Genomic DNA, 17,808 nt, shown 5'->3' with positions numbered 1-17,808 from the left:
AGCTTCATATGTTAGTTCTGTACAATTTCCTATGAAACCATCTTTAACTTGTCAGGAAAAATTCAAAATGTGTCCATTTCAAATATGAATGAATTGTTAACAGGTGCAGCTTTGTGGTACATCTGTGCAATATTCAGTAGCTGATTTTTCCCTTAAAAGTGGGGACAGAATGCAGTAGCAGAATAATTCTTTTAAAATGCTTGTCTGACTTGCTTTTTTTTTGTCAATTGGATTTTTTATTCAAAATCAAAATTATGAAATTCTTTCAAAGCTGATGGAAAAATTGTTGTGACTACAGTTGTGCAAAATATCATCCTTATTGATGGATTGATTAAGCCTGTGTAATAGGGACCTGGAATAGTTGATCTGTGCTAACAGAAAAACATGCTTCAAGAAATATTAATATTCTCCTAATTATGTAGAGATGATGTATACGTTAATGCCTTAATTTCTGTGTTGTTTTATGATTTTATTTTCTTTTGAGATCTAGATCTTTGTGAAGCACAACAGAATTGAGAAAGGAAAAGAGTAATTTTCTCTTTTGCTGCCATGGACGGCCTGAATCAGATATAATTACCTTTATAAAGCTATCTGTATACTATTGAGAAAATTAGAATTGAAAGTAGAAAGGCTTCAAAAACTTCATGCTTGGACTCTTGTAAAATACTCTCTGTAATTTGTATATTAGCCATTCTCTTAATAGTGGAAAGGTTTTATAATTCTTCACATACAGACTTCTAGCTCTCGTTTGTTCCTATATATTTTTTAATCAGTGACTTATCATTAATAATCTTCTGGAAAAGGGAATAAGTGTGTGGTTTAGACTCATATTTGGTCAGATGACAAATATGTCTGGTAAGACACCAAAACCTTTTATTTACAAAATGGAAAGAAGCCATGATAAATTAGTTTTTCCTCCTCAAAGAAAAATAGCTGCATTTTTATAACTTCTGAAATCCAGCTAAAAATCATAAGCAGGTAAACATTTCTGCAGATGACTTCAGACTCAGACACCTGGTTTTGAACCACAGAACCACCTGTGCTGTCTTAAACATGAGAGGAAGGAAGTACAGTACACAAGGTAAAAAGTACAGGGCGAGGCAATGTGATGTATCCCTTAGGTCAAACAGGAGGCTGTTTGTAAATGACCCTTCTGAGGCAGGCATATGACATCCCAAGATTGGAGCATTCTACAAAGGGATGCATAAATAGCAGTTGTTCACAGCAAGGGTTATACTATATGGCTATTAGCGTGAATAGAAGCAACTCACTTCTTGCCAATGACAGGAAATAAGGTCAAGCAAAGATAACAGGTCTTTGAATTAGAGGTTTTCAAAATATTAGTCTTACGCCTCCAGTATGGAGTTGAATGAGTGGTTCTCTTTAAAATGTCCTACTTCTAAAACTCAGGGACATTTGAAACCACATGTATGAAAGAGCAATCATTATCATTAGGTTTTACACCTGCCTTACCCAGCTTTGCTTACTCCAGAAGGCAGTACAATTAATAACATAGCCAATCTGAATGTAAATAATTTTTAAAATGCAACTGAGGGCTTTGGAGCATACTTTTGTGTAATCTGGATGTTCTCTCTAAAAGGAAGGGAGAAGAAACCATGAAGTATGCCAATGCTGTAACAGCACTGCTAAACATCTGACTGACTTGAGAAAACAAATATTTGTATAACAGCACATTGTTTACTACTAATCTTTAATGTCTGTATTCCTGTGGTGCAGGAATAGCTCTCCTTTTCCATAATCCTTTAACAGATTAACCATGTAATCCACTTCCAGAGTGAACAAACCCCCAGCTTTCTTCTCTGACATTTGATAAAGGAAAATTGATCTTTTTTTGTTAGATGTTGCTGAATATGCCTCATCATTATCCAAACCCAGTCATTACCATGTTTTGGAATGCAAGCATTTAATATCAAAATTTGTTAGGGAAATAGTTTTACAGTGATTCCTAGAAGTTCAATCTGAGCTACTGTCCTCTTATCTCATCTCTTCAAATCTTACAAAGTATTTTTTCCTGTAAGTCATTTAAAATGTAAAACAATTTTATCTGTGAGAAGTATATGAAGTTAAATCAGAGGCATAAACTTAGGATAACTTAAACTCTTACATGTACATGTACATACCATGTTCAGTAATCACACAATAAGTGAACCTATATAAACTTGTTCCATAGTGGAGTAAATTCAATAGATCGAATTCTCAATTAGTTGAACTGTCAGGAACAGTAAGAATATATGTAAAACATGAAAAAAATTAGGCATACCTTTTTTGTAGCCCCCCTAGTGAACTAGCATGTTTGATTCTTTTTGTATTAATATTTTGTACTCAGAATCAGAAATTAAAAAATAATTAAATGACAAATTATTTCTTACAACAAATACACAGGTGTAGCAGTTTTTGTTTCTACTGCATACATATTTTGTATGTTTAGTTGGTACATAGCTTGATTTTGCACATATATTGTTCTTACAGTAAAATACAAATCTCTGCTAGCTAATTTCTGACTAGTAATTAAATTAATGTAGCATGAACAGAGATTGCATATTTTGTTCTAGTGTTTGTGCATTTGTTTTTCGATAGGACACAATAGATAAGCTAATTTTTCTAGAATACATTGGAAAGTCTTTTGTTTCATTTAGCAAGAAAAGGTAAAAAGTCTTGATGGTCATTAACATGTGTTAGGTGGGTTAGAAAAAAAAAGATTAAACATCCTTTCACATTATCCCTTAATCACAGGCAATTTCCTTGATGCAGGAGTTTCATACCTTTCATAGGGATGTCAAAATGACTCATCTAAGTAAATCAGCTGCAAGACAAAGGAAGAAAAAGTTCACACATTTGTTGTTCCTTTTGTAATGCTGCAGCTCCTGCTTTAAAATGACAGAAATTTCCACTTGGAGTTTTGCGTTTAAGTGAAAAATCTTCTCCTTTTATATTTTATGCTTTGTTCAGTAATAAAATGCCAGTGATGTTAACTAGATAGATAAATATTGTTATTACATGAACAAAGTATTTGTTTCTGGTAAAACTGCACTATTTAAGCAGAAGAAATATAAACTACTGAAATATATTTATTAAATATAAAAATTATGGTATGTTTTGTGTATACATGATACATACTTCAGTTTACAGACTCATCTATAATCTATAATGAAATCTGTAATAAGGAACAAATGCTAGAAATAATTATATTTTAAAGACTGCCGTTTTGAAACCACAACAAGATAAGGTTATGTAGTTAAAAATGTTTCCTTCACTACCATACATCTCTTTAAATGGTGGGAAACAAAAGAAGGTAGTAGCTCTCATCAGAAATCAAAGTCAAATCTGAACTATGGACTGACTGCACAGGAAAGGAGAGACTGTTCCTAAAACACAGATACTATTCCAAGGTCGTAGTTCCAATCACTTCAGTGAAGTGATTGAATAAAACCTGAAGATAACGTCTAACTGCTGTCAAAATTTCTTCCAATTAATTTTTTACAAATTCTAGTACATGGCTTTGGGAGGGTAGAATAGGGGGAAAATAAAAGGGGGGTGGGGAATGTTATATACTTTGAAGCCTGCCAAATCTAAGCAGATTAACCTTCAGTTTTAATTGTTCTACACTCTCTTCATTTTAGCTATGTTAGTGACATGGTGCTTATTAAAGACTACAGAAAGGCAGTGGTATGTTCAGCGTGGTCTTCTGAGCAGTTTAGCAGAAAAATCTGCTTCTCATCCATTTCCAACAATGAACAGTTCATTCACAAGTGAAAAGGAGAAAGATTGCTGCTAATCAGCAAGTCCAAAAGGCAGCAACCCATGGTCATCTTCCCCCTCAAAAAAAAGTTTGAGCTGGTCAGTCTCATATAATTTCTTACAGAGCTTCATTACACCATTCATTATGACATTCACACCAGTCTAGGTGTGCTGGAGGAGGGAACTTACTACTTATCTGGAATTTCTCAAAGTTTAGCAGTGGCTGCCTCTAAAGGTTTGGGTCTACTCACTCAGCAGCTGCTGTTCAACAATCAAGTTATGTTAAGATATGACCAGGGATAGCAGTCAACTTTCCCCAAAGCACATGCCTCAAACATCCAGTAGCAATCAGGGCTGGCTACGTTGCTTCTCCTGATACTGCTTCTGTACTGGGAAGGTGTTTCTTATCCCTATTTCTTTACCGAAATCTCCAGGTCTCAAATTTCTTTTAGCCTCATTGATGAAGTAGGAGAGGGAAAGAATTAATTTCTTTTTGCAATTCAACTTTTGGCTTTTTCCACAAATGGTAGTTATGACAGTCCTTGTGTTGTTTTGAATAATGTTAGAAATAATGTTTTCTCTCCCCACCCCCCCATTCTAATTGTGCTGACTTTAAATAAAGGATTTATTGAGTTTTCCTTTAAATAGTGTACAGGGTAGCATCAACTTGACATTATGTTCTAGTTCTTTGTGTTTTATATATATGAAAGATTATCTGTTTCACATTGTTCTTTTACTATTCATTAACTTTAATGATTGTGTGTTTCTACCATATATTCTGTGAGCTCCTTAAAGTAAATCTCTGAGTGGTATTTGGTTTTCCTTCTACCTTGGGTCTTTAACTTTTATTTAAAAAACATATAAGAAATGGTGCCACGTTTCCTTGTGCTTGTCCTCTTGAGTTATTCCTTATTTTTTAAAAGATTTTACCCAGAGTTCACAGATTCTGTTAACTCTTTTATATTCATTCTGGCACAAAGGATGGCATTTTTCCAGGGTTGGAATAATTTTTTTTGGTAACTGTCTAAAGTTAAATACTTTTATAGGCTCTTGAGAGCTCTGCAGCTCCTTAACGTTTGCCATCTGTACCTGGAGGAGATGTCTTATTTCAGTGAGCATGGCTGTGCTTCTGTGCCATGACCATACAGAGCTCAATCATTCTTTTGCAGTTTTCACTCCCAAACTACCAAAAAGCTTCCTGAACAACACCATCTAAGATGTATTTTAAAATTGGTCTGTCTTGTGTGTAGTCACTATGAATGTAACACCAGAGTACTGCAGTCCCAATGCATTTTCTTTGCATTTTTCTTAATGAGGAAGGTAGAACGTTGTTATTCCAATTTCACATACAGTTATACAGTCCAGCATGCTTTGGTTTATAACTGGCCCAGTCTTCTGGTGAATGACATACTTAATTTTTCAACCCCTCAACTCGTGTCCTAACTACTGGAGTTTTAGTATGGTTACTGTGCTTTATGTATGCCTTCTATCTCAACCTTTTAAAGGAAAACTCTTTAAAGGCATAGGATTCTACATAGTCTGAAATTTCTGAGGTTTTGGATGAAAAATGTTTACAAATTGTACAGATTTGAGCACAAATTTGAGTCCTCCTGCTCTGTTGTATTTTTTATCTGCCCAGGTGCAGGGTTTTTTCTTCTCTTGCTTTACACGTATGGACTTTCTCTGTCTATTGTAGCAACATGCAAAAACATTAATATTGTATCTGAGGTGCCTGCTGAGTGTTTCCGACACCCTGGGAGGGGCACACATGTTAGTAATGATATCTCCAGCTGCTGCTAAATAAATCATAATGCCATCTTAAAAACATTGACAAAATAGAACCAGATTCCATATTGAAAGCTGGCCAATCTTTCATATGAAAGTCTTTCACAGAAATTCCTGGGCACCTGTTATAAGACTTACTCTTCACTTTTAATTAAAAGATATCCATAAGTATTTTTATTAAAGACCTAAGCACACATGATCACCTTTTTTTCATCTTTTGGTTTTTTTTTTTTCTATAAAGTGTAAAATCATCTGCCAAATATTGTACTCTCTGCAAATTTTGTAGTTCGAGGGTCACATTGAAATGGGGAACCTGAAAGATGAAAGAATGAGTATACAACTCCCAAACTATGTTTGTATATCCAATACATAAAATGCTGCCCTCAAATGCAGATGTTTTTATTTTATTTTGTTTTGAGCTGTCCTCTAGAAAGGAAAACATAATCCTGGTATCATTTCCTGCTGAAGAAGCATGAGTATATTAGAGAAAAAGTATTACACACATTTTAATAGTAAGGAATGAAAACATACATGGGATAGGATTTTTAAATAACTCAACAATGCTTCCATATCTTTTGCATAAATGTACCCAACTGAAATAAAATTCCTCAACTTCAAAGGTTCTTTTGTTATTTTTGTGGTTTCCTGTTGTATGATGAATGGACAGGCTTCTGCCTTACTACGTAAGTTTCTCCTGTGGTGTTTTTTGCACTTTGTGATCTTTTCATCTGTATTACCTGACTTGTTTGCTCTGAGACAAACTGCACAGTTACAGAATTTACCACCAGCCTAGAGCACTCAAATCTGCTAGTAACTCTTTATAGAGGTTTTTCATGTTCATTCGGTACTTTGCTTTCATGGGTGTTAAGAAAATGTTTTTAATAGTCTTTTTCAGAAATATGACTTTGGGGCAATTTTTCCCTGTGTATCTGTAAGCTCTGCAAACCACAGTCTGCTTTCAACATGGGGTTTCAGGTAGTCATGTCTTCTGCTCTTGCTATGTGTTATCCTTTGGAACAGTGCTTTTATATTGTTTTAGCCTAATACCATAACACCAGAGTAATGGTAGTTGTTTTAAGAGTGTGACATGAGTGAGAATCTTAGGGCGTGCAGACTATGGGGAGAATCATATGTATGCCAAAGTTTTTAAAACTTTCAACTCAAGGCTCCTTAAGAGAAAGAATTAGGAAGCTGAAAGGCAGAAGTAAGTTTTTCATGTCAGCTAAACAAGCTTCATAGCCTTCAGATGCAACAAAACCAGTCTGTGTTAGAAGGAGCGTGCTTAAACCATTAGCTGTTCTGTCAGTGGGAGAGGTAGAGTGTATGTTCGGTATGTATGTAGAAGTAGAGTGTATGCTGCTAATACTAACATACCATTTTCAGTGCATAAAGATACTGTCATGCTGAAATTCTGTGTCATGTGAGAGCTGTTTAGAGGTGGAATGTAAATCAGAGCAGCAGTGCAGCACCACTGAGTGTTGACCTCATTCCTGAAGGTAGCCAATTCACAAAAGCATTCAGAATATTTATCCATCAGGAGCTCCTAAAAAACAGAAAACACTTGATTGGACAACATAATCGGGTAGAAATTAGCATGTACTTGTATACATTTTGGTATCAATCGCCAGCCAGCTGTGACTAGTATGAGTGCTAGTTTGAAATCATTCCAATATACAACATCATGCGTGTGTGCAAGCAAGAAATACCACCAAGAATCTTAAATTGGAGGTGGTGTACCAAACATCTACTAATTTAAGCTCTGTAGAAAACATTGCCAAACCAGAAGGCCCTGTGCGCCTTTTGTTTAACTTGCTGTATTTATTGCCTAACACCTTGAAGAAACTGTTAAAACACTGTTTATTTTTATGTGAAGAGAATCCCTGAATTTTGCCAAGTTCAATGTTAGCATGGTTTATAGACCATTCCCATGCCCGCAAGGCTGGAAAGCCTGCCCAAGGGCATAGGAAGGGTGTAGTCTAGTTTGGAATGGCTTAATATGATGAAGGATGTAATGTAATCAGTGGATCCTAGAAAGTAATAAAGCATTTTGGATTAAAGATAGAACTTAGAGGGGTTTTTTTCATCTAGTTTAAACATATGCAAAGGAATGAAAAATTGTTGTGTTATGTTTTGGGTTTTTTTAAGTTTCTTCCTCTAACCTTGTACTTTAAGACATTTTGCTTTGTGAATATTGCATAGGTAACCGTCCATATTTTAGAAGCATATTCTGTTCATTAGTCTCTTCTCTTCCAGTAAAGTACTTAACAGCTAACTGTTTAATTGTGAGCTCATTTAAAACACATTAATAGTGTAACATAAAATGGATCTAGAGTTAAAATTTAATGGATAAACCACTGAGAGTATTAAAACTGTTCCATATAATAAATAAAAAAGGGGAGTAAGAACTGTCTGGGGTATTGTCATACAAAAAGTACGCAAAACATCTCATCTGCTTTCTGGCACTAACCCAGCTGAGACCTAGCTACCATGTAAAAAACAGATTAAACTAATATCCATCAAGGTGAAAGATAATTATTGCTTGTGTCAGACAACACCTGTTTTTGAAGCATTCCTCAACTGAGTTAAACTAGAGACATGCTGAAGCTTTCCACTGAATTTTACATTTGACAGTTGCCCAAAGCAATTGTGTCTGTGAAACACCTTCACCTCTTCCTTTGTTTACTTATTGGGCAGACTAAAAATGTTAAATACTAAACAGAAAATTTTACAATTAAGCAGAAAATCCAGCAGTAAAATATGTAAAGTCAATGATGGATGTTTATTGAAAAAATGTTACAATAGTCAGTCTTTGTGAAGTCTACATACAGATCTGTTGAAAACATTCATTTGAGAATGAATTCGGCTTACGTTACTCAAGTGAGTAATCTCACTTACTTCACTGGAAGTTTGTAAGTGTGAAATCAGTAGTCACTAGATAATGCCATAATGCACGCTCGCTATCTTTGAAGAGCACTGCATAGTTTGTAAGGCAAGATGTTCATCCTACTGTGTAAGTTAATCTGTATCACAATAGCAAATTTTGCAAGTCCTGCTTCAGTTGTGCTAGACAGCTCAGAGCCCATGGATCAAAGTGCATTCTGTTATGTGAAAAGTAATTATATGTATGCATGTTATAGCTTTCATAGGTCAGTTCACAGAATCATTTGGGGTCTTTTCTGTTTTGTTTTGCCTTTTTGTAAGATGTGGGATAAAGTTTGATTTTGTGACTGTAAGATCAACCAAAGGTCTTTTGAAATAGAACACTTGAAATACAACTTATTTTTCCTCTGTATAGAAAAAATGCTGAAAACTATGTCATCAACTACTCTGCAAGGTACAATCTAACTTGATCAGGTTAAATACTGAAAGGTCCAATCCAGAGTTCACTTACATCAGAAAGGGTCTTTTAATTGGTTGAAGTGGGGTTTGGATGATACCTGACAGAAAGGTCAGGTGGATGATTATGCTAAACAGTAACCCCTGAATTAATTTGATGGGAGGAGATGCTGCTTTAGAAGAGAGAGGGAAGTGCAAGTTTTGGTAGGCTACAAACTACATGTTGAGCCAAGAGGGAAGAGAACTGGGAAGGGGTACAAGTAGTGAAGCACAAATCATCCCATTAAATGCAAAACTGCCAGCACATGGTAAACTATGGTAAGGTAAACTGCGTTCAAAAGGTAAAGAAAACCCCTCTGCAAAAAAATGTGCTTCCCAAGAGAGAAACACAGAGGTCCATAGCAGGGAATGAGCTGAGGTCACAGATGTGGTGTTTATTGGGGCAATAGATCCAGAGGCAGCACAGCACGCCTCATTGCAAAAGGAGGCAGCAGTTAACAGTGATTGGTACTCGCTGGTTTTAATGACACACAACTTCTAAAGACTGCACACAGATTTGAAAACAAACATGATCAGATGGAGAGATGCAAAACAGATAAAATGTGTAGGGCAAAGGCCTTAAAGGAAAAGGTACTGCCACAAACAGGTCAGGAGAGGTGCTTGCATCAGTACAGAGAAAAGATGTAAGATCATCTTGTGGGAAATCTTGGCTGAATGATCAGGCAGAGGAACTATTTGGGCCACCTTATCTATTCTTAAGAGTTTTATCTGAGAGCACGTCAGGGCAGTATGGTCACAGCAAGGTTAGTGCTGATGCCACCCACAAATAGAGCGTTTTGAAGGGATTACAATGTTACCTTTCCCATTGAAAACTCATTTGGAGGGCAGACCTTGGTCAGGAGAGCGTGTCCTTAAGTGCGTAACCATACTCCTGAGAGAATTAACAGAGCAGCAAAAAGAGGCAAAACAATAAAGGAGTCCACAAAATGCCTAAAGTCAATGGACATCTCACAAAAAACTTAGTGGCCTGTAGAGATCCCTGAGTTTTTGCTAAAATTGTATACAAAAGCAGTGTCAGTTACTGGCAGAGGAAGGACAGTTGATGACAAAACACTCATGAACATTAGATAAAAAGGTTGCTCTGCAAAAATCACGGTCTTACCATAGATGACAGAATGACCAAGAAAACATTTCATAATACTTTAGCAACATCACCACGTTAATTTCCAGAAACTTCAGAACAATGTACGGACAGAGACCCAAATGTAATCTGACAGTATAGTAACCAGAGGCAGGAGTTAAGAGTATGTAAACAGTAAGAGTGTGTCTGTGGAAAGTGTTTTAGAGACTATGCCTCAATAGTGGATGAGGTCAGTGGAGAAAGCTGTCAATTATTTGAGCTGGAAATCTGCATTGCTGAGAGCTGTATTAACAATACAGCTGGTACTGATTACATAAAAGTAGTACAGGAAATACCAGAAAGAGAAGATAAAAATGTCCTTTGGTTTAAATGTATGAAAAATACATCTTTGTAGTTACAGTGATAACTATGGAAGGTCTTTGTGCATTTCTTCACATCTCTCTTAATGTACTGATGCCATACTTTAGAACAATGGGCTTAGAGCATGAGTCAGTGACATGCAACCTAATTAAATAAAAGGTGTACTCGGTGATCAGAGAAGTGCAATGAGATCAATAGGAGGAACCAAATGATTAGCTTCCATATGATGTTTTTCAGGGTTTTATTTTTCAAACAAATCTAGTACAAGTACAGATCTAACATACATTCTTTCAAATCCTACAAAAACCCACAAAAAACCACTGTTATGGTTATGAAACATAATAGTCTTTGCCCTGGAGTTTATAGCCTAGAACTATTTAATTGCCAAGTCTATATTTCTACCTGTGTTAACACTTTAACCTCTAATACAGTCCAAAATGGTTCAAAACTCGTAGAGAAAAAGCAGGGCAACATACAATCTGAAGAACAAATCATTGCAATTACCTGCCAAAAAGGAGATGATCACAGCTGATGTCTGGTTCAAGGAGCTGTTCCACAGACCATGTGCAACAGCTGAGTCCCATGTAATAAACCCTCACCCATTCATCTGCACGACACCACATACTTGAGTTGGTATCAGTGTTGACCGTGGCACTATATTTATCTTACACAGTTTTCCATGACTTCCAGATAGCTACACAGCTAAAACTTTTTAATGAAACTTTCACCCACTCATATATCAGTTTCTAACACATCTTTTTGCCTGGTTCTCAGAAATTCAGTTCTCCATTTGCTTCTGCTCAGAAAGATAGCTAAAATATTATTTTCCTGGACTGTTATTTCACTCACTTCTCTCTCACCATCATTCTCTCCATAGTCTAAGTCAGCAGAAGTGATTTATCTTTCTTTTGAGGAGATTTGTGGCTTATATGAGCTTCTCATTCAGCATCTAAAGGTCGACACCTATTTTTAACCTGTTAATAATGCCACTGTCTATTTTCCACTTGTTACGTTTTCAAAAGAGCACCACAGTGCTTTCATCCATATATTTGGCAGAAGCTCCATTAAGAACTTCTAAAGAAGAGCAACCTATTCATCTTCATTGCCCTTAGACACAATGCCTACAAAAAAATTGCCAACATCAGACTTCTGGGGTTCTGAGACACCTGCTCCTCAAGCTGATGATCATTGTTCTGGTGTTCTATTGTAAAGCTCTGTTGTAATTTGTTCTCTTTTATTTAACAGTAGAGCTTTTGGGGGCGGGCAGGTACTTAGGGACTTTTTCTGCTTTGCCTTTATGCAACATTGCTAGGATGTGCAGTGATGCCAAAAGAACAATTAATAATGCTGTACACAAAATTACGTAGAGGCCAGAGTTATTTGCTGGTACCCTGTAGCTTATGAAATAGCTATGCACAATAGCCGATAAATGGAAGAATTAACTTTTGCATGATCTACTGGCTATCTTGAATTGTCTTGTAGACCCAACCTTCCTTCAGCATGAAGCAGAGAGGTTCTGTGTGATTAAAGATGTCATATCTAAACATAGACTTTCAAAAAGCGTGGCATTTGCTGTGCAGTTTCAAACACCGTACTGTGCATGCGTGTATATATTTGCTACTTCGGTTCTGCTTATTGCAGAGCTAATAAAACCGGACCCACCCAATTTCAGTGACACTGCTTGCTTCTCCGCTTTCTCCCTCTGAATCTCTTAAAAATACATGCATCAACACAGCAGTCTAACAAGCCATTTTAGGAGCCGATTTGATTGATGCTTCTGTAATAGGTTGCCAGTACAAGTCCTACAACAAATTAGAAAGAAATGGGAGAGCAGGGGCACGCACAGGGTCTACAGACCAAGGGTCAACTTCCTAAGTCTCACAGAGGAGTCAGTGTTTCAGCTGGGGAGTAGGTTTGATATACTGTTCTGAACTTCCCAGAAGAAAGACAAGGGGATCTGAAGGATTAAACACATATTGGTCATCCACACCTGTCATTGTGAAAGGAAAAGCAGCCTCAGGGGGGCTGGCAACAAAATCGTTCCTGTCCATTATCATTCTAGATGCCAGAGGTAACTTTCCCCTTGGATCATGAGGTGGGTGCCCACAGCCACTCCTTCTCCAGTTTGAATGAATCCCAGCCCACAGCCTTTTTGTGAAAAGGGCAGGAAGCAATAAAATCACTCCCATGTATTGGGGGTGAAAAGAAATTCTCCTTTTTGGTGTTGCAGCAGGCTGGCACGGAAAGCAGCACCCAGCAAGGCTTGCTCAGGCTTTGCAGCAGTGGGGTGATGTGCGAAGGCAGGGCGGCGTGCGAAGGCAGGGCAGCGTGTGAAGGCAGGGCAGAGGGGAGGGTGCTGCACCGGTGGGCTGGGCCGGGCTGGGCCGGGCGGGTGGCTCTCGGCAAGGGCACGGCTTGGAGTGTCCAACAGCTGGGGAAGGGAATGGAGAAACTCAGCATTATCGCTGGAAAAGTTCAGAAGGCAAATTCATGGAGCATCTAGGGTGTGGATTCAGGTAGTTAGTGGAGAATATATGGAACGAATCAAGCAATGATTCAGGTGGTTATTTTTCAGATCACTGATAACGATACAAGTGTTGGGGCGTACAAAACGTTAGTGCTTCAGATCAGGTCCCTGTGTGGAGTGTCAGTAGGGTCTTGCCCTTCAAACAGTGACCCGGGGGACGCGCTGCCGGCGGCTTCACGCGGTTTGGGGCAGCGCAGAGCGCAGGCGGGTCCCGAGACAGAAACCCGGTGTTTTACAAACCCCGCAGCCATCGCCCCGGTTCAAAGGGAGGCTGGATGGAGGCTCCGCCGCTCCACAGCAGCGGCACCGCGCGCGGCGGCCGTTGGGCGCGCAGGTGCGGGCGGGCCGCAGCCGTTACCCGGCTCGCGGCGCCTCGCGCGGTGCCGCCCGTTCCCCTCCGGCGGGCTCCTTCCCGCGCCGCCTTTCCGGGAGCGCGGCGGTTCTTCCCGGCGGGGGGCGGCCGCCTCGGGCGGTGCCTGACTCCGCGGCGGGCCCGAGGGGCTGCTCCGCCTCGCAGAAGCCTGGCGGGTTCAGCGCCTTTGGCCAGTGAGATAAGAAGGTACCCGGGACTTGTTAATGGCAGGTACAAGGCATTCCTTTGTCTGGGTGTTTGAAACCGAGCGGGTCTGCGGTCCAGGCTCGGGGTGCCGGCTGAAGTTCTTATCGTTATTTGCATCTGTACAACTGCGAACTGCGCGGTCGGGGGGAGTGCGACCGGGGAGGGCGGGAGCCCGGCCGCCTGCCCCGCGCGCGCCGCCCGCCTTCCCGCCTTCCTGCCCGGCCGTGCCCCGCCGCTGGGCCGCCTGCCGGGGGGCTGGGCCGCCGCTCGGGCCCCTCTGCGGCTTCTTCCCCTTCCTTTTGTTTGTGGTGGGATTTTTTGGTTTTTGGGATTTTTTTGGGGTGTGTGTGTTGTGGCTGTTGTTGTTTTTTAAATGCAGCAAGGCAGAGAATTCCTTGCCTTGTTCCTGCAGAGTGCAGTCGTCTTGGGTGAATAGGAAAACCGGCAAGTATCTGTGGAAGTAAAACTTGCCCACAAACCAAGTGAACCAAGGAAGAGCTATAGAAGTACTCTTTGGCGTTAAATGGTAAATTTGGAAGGTTGAGTTGGAAAACAAAGTTAGTAACGCCACGTGTCTTTAAATTGCTTTAGGAATTTTCTAATTCTTGAATCTGCCTTCCTGTCATAGTTCAGCTGAATAAAAACGTCTATATAGCTTTGTTAACAAGCTGTATCAGAGAGGTGATATAACGTTGTTGGTGATTATTACAGCTGCCACTGTGAGTGATCTCAGGTTTTTCCACTCTTGGATGGAAGGAGGTAGCGAGTGGCTCAGTCTCACCAGCTGGTGAAATGCAGGTTCTTGTGCGGCGTGGTTGTTCTGAACAGTTGTAGGTATCGCTTATCTGTTGGTGTTGTAATGCTCATCTGAACCCTATGTAATATGCAGTCAGCACTTCTAATGTGGTCAGAAATATTCGACATTCATATGTGCTAGGGAGTTATGAAACTGATTGTGAACTTGAAATACAGGACATCTTGCAGGGTCTTACAAGTGATTTTAAAAGCCTTGAAAAATTTTCCAGGTTTTGTTGGCTGATAGGTCTAAAATTGATAAGAGTATGAATTGAGAATGCTGTAAAACTTTTACTAACGTTAAGAAAGGATCATAGCAGTCATATGCAAGCAGGTTGAGATTTTGGGTCAATGAGGAGCAACAGCATAAGCATATCAAATGCACGATTTTCAGGTGTTTTTTTTGTTTTTTTTTTTTTTTTTTTAAGGACTCTTTCTGGTGTATGTCAGGAATGCAGGTGACAAACCTTTTCCTTCTGGGAAAAAGAAAAAGGTTTCAACTTCTCTATAATAAAGAGAATCCAGCCGGAACATAAAAATGAAATAGTAGTGCAGGGAGCCAAGTGAATTCATGTGTGCAGAGTATTTTTTTTTTTAACTGACTATATCTGTGAACTCCCAGCCCTGAAGCCTATTTGAAGTAAGATAGGAAACTTCAGTCTTGTCACAAATGCAGCTACAACTTGTCCTGGGGAAGCCTTCGTAATGGGGTCAGGTAAAGTTCAATGAACTACCAAACCAGCACTATTTCAGAAATGCTAAGGTGCTCTTTCCACTGATCTCTCCACTCTCTCTGCCTGTTATTAAACTGGTAGTTTTTACAACATCAATAAAGAACTTTCCTACCCAATTGCCCCAGACAAAGGCCTGAAAGCTAGGTTTAAACTATGAAAACTTTGTGTTAGGTTCATTTAGATTGTTTTGCTGTGTCAAATACTCACTTGAGTTCAAAAGTTCAGATGAACCATGAACTTTGTCATTTCACAGCAGGCAGTTCTACAAATATAATCCACAAGTGAAAAAACATTCGAGATTTAAGATGCGTTGTTTGTTCTGTGTGGAATATACTCGGAGTTCCTAATTTGCAAAGTACTGCTTGACTTAAAGAAACTTTTACCTATTTAAAAGACAGAAAAAATCTAAACACAATTAAGCCAAATAATTCCTTGATCCCTGACCTTTTAGGCTTTCAAACCAACACATATTCAGTGACTAATCATTACTGCACAAACTAAACCCAGCTAATCTTCTTAATAAATTGTGAAGTCTTGTATGTCTCATGGTTTCAGTGATGGCTTTTCTCCCCGTCTGGAACATTGCAGAATATCAAAACAAATGGGTCATGGCTTTATGTATTTGTTTAAAGTTTGAATCTATGTCATCTCATGATATAGCCTTGAATTGAGCAGGTTTTACAAGCGTATGGGAAGACTGTTAGGAATGAAAAATCAGTCAATGCAATTTTCATCTATTTATTAGATAATAAAAATGTGTGGGCGAAACCAGTTTGTGCAAAACTATTTTTTTAAATGTGGAAACTTACCAGGAACCGAAGAGCCTGTAATAAATTCAGCTTTTTTTCCATGAAAAGGAATTCCTTATGCCTACTCTCTCCTTCTTCCTAGTAGGTCTGGAGACTCAATCTATTAGGAAGAAGCAGCATTTCTTTTTCAGACCTAAATCTGGAATCAGAAACAGCTGATTTAAGGCTGTTGTCCCTGGCTGTTCATAAATTGTAATTCAGGGCACCCCAGTATTGCTACATCAGTTTAAAACAAACAAACCCAACATGACATTATCTGAAATGTATTATGTATATTTAATTATTTTTACTTTAGAAAAAGTTAGAAATTTTGAACATTTCCTTATGCTGTGTAAGAACTGGGACCTTGTTTTGGGGGCTTATAGAATTACAACACTCTTGGGATGTCTCATTTATAAAAAACATAAAATAATGATAGATTTTTGTTAAAGTTGCTGAATTTGGTTTCTGTATGGGGCATGTGCTCTTTGCAGGAGTCATTTAATTGTTTGAAATAATTAATTGCTATTGCATTACTCAGCAAAGAACACATATAAGCATAGGAAAGAAATTAGCAATTGTGTCCTTTGTGAACAACAAAGAGAGGAGAATGAGGAAACGTCAAATTTGGTGGACATCTGCAACAGTTCAAAATCTGTGTTGCTAAACCCATAGTTGTAGTTGAGAATGTGACTGAGGTTGCGATGTTAATTGTGATTGTTGTTAGGATCGTTACCTTCTCTCCTTCCTCTTCCTGAAAGCTTGCATCTACTAAATGGAAAAAATACGCATTGTAAGAAAGAGCCCGTTGTCTGTCTTGTCTGACAGTTGCAAATGTTTGTTATCTAGGGTTGTTCTGCAACATTATCGTAATGAAATGCACCCATTCCAGGAGCTGGCAATACTTAACTCATGGGGCTAGCACTGCTGCACCAAGCATAAGATTTCTTCCTGCTTTCAGGTTGTTGTGGGAAGAAGCCCAGGGAAACAAAAGCAGAATTTCCAGAATACAAGCAGTGCATTTCAGTGGCAGTAGCTTCCTGCTAGCACTGGCAGGAAGCATTTTATACCACATCAGTGATATGCAGTATGAGCTACAGACCTTCTCTGAAGGTTTGGTTATAACCTAATTTATACATATGCATGTAAGTCTTGATTTCTTTATGCTGGGTAAAAATCATAGAGCAGTACAAGCTTTCAGAGTTCTAGGTCTAGGTGAGGAGGGCTGTCTTCTGTGACCTCTCCTGCCCTTTCTTCTAACACTTCTGGAGATGGGGTGGTGGTGGGAGAGTCGCCGGAGATGAAAGCCATAGGCTGCATCACATCAGGGCATCCTTCTGTAACATCATCAGCCAGTGACCTCAGATGCTGTGATGCAGCCTAGCATCAGAGAAGGTGCCCAGATGGCTTTATGCCAATTGAGCATTCTGTCCCTTCTCTGAGAGCTCTGTGTGAATTTGTGTAGAGATGCAACATATGTATAAACTTCCTAAAGTGCTGTATGATGTGTGAGCTGAAGAGAATTTCAGGGGGGGTGGTGGTTGGTTGGTTGGTTTGTTTTTGCAAGGTACAGTTTAGACCAAAATCTTGTATAAATTTCTAACCGAAGACAGAGTTAACTAATGGTGAGGTGGCCCTTCATTGCTTCCAGTTGTTGAGGCTGGTATAGCAAATGAAAAGCTGGGAGGGGGAGGTTGGTTTTCTCCTATTCTGAACATGGCCAGTGGTTTTAAACATAGTTTTCTTTTCCCATTTGGGAACATGAGTTTTAGTGAAGAATATTCTACTGTAATGAGGCTGCAGCACTAATAATGTTCATGCAATATAGTACTTCTCATTTTATTGTCTGTTTTAATCAGCTTCAGTGAGACAATAGAAGAGCAGCATTTCTCCTCTTATAGATATCTCTTGCATAAATATATGTTCAGGGTCTAATTCATTGTGGCAGGTCGTAACAGCTGAAAACTTCTGAATAGGTCTTGTGTTTTTATCATCGGTTCTCCTAAAGATATAGTAATTGCTAT

At 38.9% G+C, this 17,808-nt stretch overlaps 1 long non-coding RNA gene across 1 annotated transcript in view; it reads left to right on the top strand.

Annotated features, from left to right (window-relative positions):
* Positions 1–15: 15 nt before the first annotated feature.
* LOC308070134 overlaps positions 16–17,808 on the top strand; it is a 55,489-nt gene continuing 37,696 nt past the window's right edge. The window contains exon 1 of the long non-coding RNA XR_013930636.1: positions 16–13,491. This is a non-coding gene — a long non-coding RNA (uncharacterized lncRNA). The remainder of the gene's footprint in view (positions 13,492–17,808) is intronic.

Source organism: Falco punctatus, assembly GCF_963210335.1.
Source record: "Falco punctatus genome assembly, chromosome: 9".
NCBI lineage: Eukaryota > Metazoa > Chordata > Aves > Falconiformes > Falconidae > Falco > Falco punctatus.
The sequence above is the reverse complement of the archived record's forward strand: the minus strand, read 5'-3'. Positions and strand labels throughout refer to the sequence as shown.